Raw genomic sequence first — 5,673 nt, forward strand, 5'->3', positions numbered from 1 at the left:
GGAGAATGTTTTAACATAAAAAATCTTACATACTTCACCTTTAAACAGAAAGGAAACAACTGAGGGATCTGCTGACCATTTCAGATTCAGATCATTAAATCAATTCCAACTACACCCTGGCACAGACACATATCCAGTAATAAATATACAGTTTATGATTTTATGATCATTCACACATTTAATGTACTACTGAAAGTTCATTTAAATCCTTTATCTAAATGGCTTTATTATTCTTATTGATTCAAGGGATTTTAATAACTTAAAGTTTGGACTGTATTTTATATATGAAACCTTATATGTACTTGTTTTTCTATGTATGTGTGATCTCCTAGATCCTCAATCAAAATATTAAATATCTGCCACAGAACCTTTTGTTCTTTATTCCATTTAATGCTGCTATGTTATTTATGCACCAATAATGGCATCAGGCACAGTTGCAAATATAAGTTTCAAAATACATGGAAGAATAAACAACAAAGGTATTTGATTTAAAAAAAAAAGTGTACTATATATATAAGAGGCAGTGTAGAGACAGAATTCTCTGATAGCCGAGGCACTCCTTAATTAAAATGTCTTTATTACAAAAATGACATGTCCTAACTGGACAACTTTAAAATGCCAAATTGGCATTTTAAAGTTGTCCAGTTAGGACATGTCATTTTTCATTTCACTCTTAGATGTTCTACCTTGGACCGAAGAGCACCCAAATCAAACTCAAAAGGAATTGAGCACGCCATTCATCTTGAATCTAAACTGTACTATATATATATATATATACTTCTTTTATCTTTTGCATATTTGAACCTTTTACAGCAGTGACTGTATGATTTTGAGATCCATCTTTTCACACTGAGGGACTCGTACGCAAGTATTATAAAAGGTTCAAACATTCACTGATGCTCCAGAAGCAAATAAGCTGCATTAAGGGTTGTACATTTTTTTATTTGAAGATCAAGGTAAATTGTACTTAATTTGTTGTAACGAGGTTAGTTGTTGTGGGAAGAAGGAGCTAGGCGGGAACCGGCATACATTTAAAGACTTTACTTTTGTTTTGTGTTTATTTATATATTAAAGGTGGCAGCCCCTCACGGACGACTGCCGCACACACATAAACGAAACATAACGTAAAAGTCCAGGCCTGGTCCTCTCGTCCTTCAATGTCGTCGCTCCTCCTTTTATGCTTCCAAAGCTCCTCCGTCAGAGATACGAGACCGGTGCGGCGCACAGGTGTCGCTCATCAATAATCACTCCACCGGCCTCGCACCGTTCTCTCACGGCCCTCTTCCTCGTCCTGCTTGCCACATTTGTCTTCTGAGAGATATGTAAGTATCTTCTGTAGCTTCCGAAGGGCGGTACTAAATGAAAAAAATACGATATTTAAACAAAATAAGAAAAATGTTCACATGTTGTGTTTGCTTCTGGAGGAATATATATATATATATATATATATATATATATATATATATATATATATATATATATATATATATATATATATATATATATATATATATATATATATATATTGGAACATTACATGTGAAATGTTCTAAATGCAATATTTACTGTTTAAAAATACAAACATATTCCACTGCAGTCATCCAAATACTGTTTTATATATATATATATATATATATATATATATATATATATATATATATATTTCATTTAAAGCATTTGAACAATTTTACAAAATGTACAACATATTACAATACGTATTATTAAACCATCCTTGTTATGCTAGTTAAGACAAAAAAAATCCAGTACCAGTAATAAATAGTAAATATACATAATGTTAGTACATCCAAGCTTTTACTGAAATCAATGATCCCCTTCAAGATATATATATATAGATAGTATTTTACAGTAAAGTACTTGCAGAAATGGTTACAGCTATAGTTTTACAATATAAAAATGTTAGAATACAAATCTGATGTTGGATGTCTATTAACATCTCTAGTATATGTAGTATATAATGTATAGACATGTCAAACAGATTTTTCACTAGATGGAGAGAAAAAAGAAATAGGGGACCTGCATGCATTTTCGGTCAACGAATCGTGCCTGGAATTCGGGCTGGCTTACTCTCACGTTATCCTGACTCTCACGTTATACACGTTCGCTAGATTTTATAGCCTACGTGTCGATCTAATTGTTTCCCATGTGCTCTCTTCACATAGAAGCCAGTTAACACAGTAAGCACGCTCAATGTGTCGGCTTGCTGCGCTATCCCCCTCCTATGGACTTCATACGTGCGCAATTCTTGCTCCAGTTGAGTTCTTCTTATTAGAACCCTGTGAGTTCCTCCACAACCCCTTCGGCATTGGACGTGGCGGAGCGTCTGATGCTAGGCCTACCACTTGTTACTACCAGCTTAGTAGGCCTACCACTCCTACTACCAGCTTAGTGGAACTTGTGCTGGGCTGGGTCCATATGTTGTATCCCCACGGGGATACATTTGTGTGTTTCCACGGTAAGGCTCCCTAAGTTCGAGCCCGTGTCTTTCCCTCGGCAGAGTTTGCCCTGCCATCTCTGACTGTTCGGTCTCCCCCTGTTATGGCTGGAGTCACCTCAGTGACATTACACATGTTGTACTGCCCGACAATTCGCCCAGTCCATATGTGTATTCTCCACTTCCCCCCCCCCCTCTCGGGCTTATAGTGGGTTCCGTAGCGCCCCTCCTTCCTTCGCTAGGGCACGCTTTCCCAGTGTTATCCAAGTCTACTGAATGGGTTTTTTGGAACAGCAGTGACTTCCTGGTCTAAAGCCCTGTCCTTTTTCCGCCCCAAAAAGCTGCGGAAGGATATAGGAGGCTTTTTTCTAGGCACTGCAAGGTGGCAGCACTAGTGCCGTCTTAGTCAACGTGTTGATCGATTGGGATCCCTACTATGTCAAACGTGCCCGACTGAAAGGGAACGTCTCGGTTACGTATGTAACCCTCGTTCCCTGAAGGACGTAACGGAGACGTAGTCCCCCAGCCACTATTGCTGTACCACCGCTGACATGGGCTTGCTCAGCTCCTCAGCAAAAAACAACTGGTGCGTGCATCCACTTCCGTATTCATACCCGCACTGCGGGGCGGGGCATGTGATGCGATTCACTCACGCCAATGTCCATTTTCTCATTTTTACAATACTCGAAGATGACAGGCTCCTAGCGTGATCCCAATCAGTCGACACGTTGACCACATCTCCTTCAGGGAACGAGGTTTACATATGTAACCGAGACGGTTTGTGTAAGAAACAAATCCATAAAACTTTCACTAAAAATGATCTTCCTGCCAATGTATAACGTAGCTGTGTGACACAAATATGTTGGCTTGTTCACGTGAGAAGTAGAAAGCGAGAATGAGCATCACGTGAACAGAGTCGTTTCAAACAGTATCAGAGCCCAGATCTTAAGCTCTAATTTAAAGTTAAGATTGTTTTTCTTATTTAACTGTTTCTTACATAAATCTTAATGCTAGACCTCATTTACTTGCATGGTATGCATCCTACAGAGCTTGAACTTCCATATTAAAAATCTGCATTTCTGTTTTGATGAAGAAAGTCATATAAACCTTGTATGGCATCAGAGTAAATAAATAATGAGAATTTTGAAACTATACTGTACTATATTTTTAAGAAGCATGTTAATAGTTTTAAGAGAAAAAATACAATGTCACAGAGAAAAGTGTACATTGTAAAGTCCAATGAGAGGAACTAGTGTGTGAATAAGCCTTAAGAAGAGAGGAAAAAACAGCCAACATGTCACACCAACTTTGCATAGATCTGCCTAGAAGTCTGATGAAGTTGGTCAATGAATGACACACCAGCTTTGCAGAGGTCTGGCGAGAAGACTGATGAAAAATGCCCAGGTCTAAGAGAAAAAATGTTAATGAATACATGTACACCACAATGGATGATCAAAGTTAACTTGTTGACCTGGTCAACACTTCACCAACCTTCAAGCAAAATTTAAACTAAATTAATGTTGAGTATTTACATAGACCACTAGGATTTACAGTACAACAGTTACCATCTATTAGTGCTACCATCCCAAAAATCAGACCATAAAGTGCTGCAATGAATACATTTTATTATTTTTCCTTAAACAGGGCTTCACATTAAATTTAGCCAGGTCCTGGGCACTCAAAATACTCTGCACAATGACCTTGTTCAACATTAAACTTCATAAAACAAAGCTCATACCTGCTGGTTGCAGTCTATATGATGCAGTTGTCTGGGACAATATAAAACGTAAGCATAAAACATTCGAACATCAAAGAGCTTCAAGTATCATCCAGGGCTTCACATAACATGACATGGCACTCAAAATACTCATACAACGTCATTTTACAACATTAAACTTTATAAAACAAAGCTCATACCATACCATTGCAGTCTATATGATGCAGATGTCTGGCACAATATAAAACAATGAGTCTGTACCATAAGACATTTGAATATCGAATGGCTTAAAGTATCTCAAGTCATGAGATGCAACAATTGAAACATTATGTACATTTTCAACAACATGAAAAGCATGAAAATGTTCTACAAATGTAGTCTCCAGTTCCGTTACCAAAAAATAAACTTCGGTTCTCAGAAATATACAGAGGTGGACAGTAACGAAGTACATTTACTTGAGTACTGTACTTAAGTACACTTTTTGAGTATCTGTACTTAAAGGGACTGTGTGTAGCTTTTTAGGTATTTTATTATCTAAAATCAATATTTTTATTAATAAATATGCCCTCAATGATGTACAAATACCTATGCCAACGATCAGACTAATCCTCGTAAAGAAGAATTTATTATCTTTATATACATGGGACGGGTAGGGCCACGGAGGCTTCCATGTAGTTTCTAGAATTGTAGATGAAGATGAAGAATCTGTAGAATTGCACTGCTAATGCACATCCGATATTCTCACAACTGTACGTTCTGTAAAGACATAACCGACTGTGTTTACGTGAATACTCTCAAAAACGGACATTTAGACAACATGTTGTGTGTATTTGTCCATTCAGACGCGAAAGAGAGCTCAATTCAGTCCTTGTACGCAGCGTGCTGTATAGATAGATTTACGATGACGTCACATTTCTCCCGCAACTCCTTACGGCGCCATCTTGTGTGTCAAGTGGGTCAAGCATTTGTGTTATGGAGCATGATAATCATGCATTATTCTGATCATGAAAAGCATACGATTATTCTCCGTTTGGCTGGAGTTAATATTCAGTGCTGCTCTTGTGAACATTTAGAGGTTTTGTGCTCTGGAGATGTGACACTTTATCTAATCATTTCCAAGATGGGCTAGCTAAATGCGCTAGCTCTCATCGGCTGTCAAATCGCTGTACCCAGGCGGCTACTATCGACACAGCCCTTGAGAGGTGTTGGCTGGGCAGAAGCGCACTCTGACGATTGTCCACCTTCATCACTTAACTTCTCTGTGGCCACATCAGCTGGTCGAGCCAGAGGCAGAGGCTAACGTTACACCTGGAACACATCGCTCCGTGCCTCTGCTCTCCATCTCTCTCCTACACTAAATTAGTTCGGAGCATTGTGTTGTTGTTGTTTTTTTACCCAGATGGTGTTGTCTTGACACTGAGTCTAAATGTACCGTATAATAAGGGCTGTACAGATATCAGCCGCCTGGCTACAGCGATGTGAACCGTCAATGCAGGGCTCCAGA

Source organism: Squalius cephalus, assembly GCF_949319135.1.
Source record: "Squalius cephalus genome assembly, chromosome: 6".
Lineage (NCBI taxonomy): Eukaryota > Metazoa > Chordata > Actinopteri > Cypriniformes > Leuciscidae > Squalius > Squalius cephalus.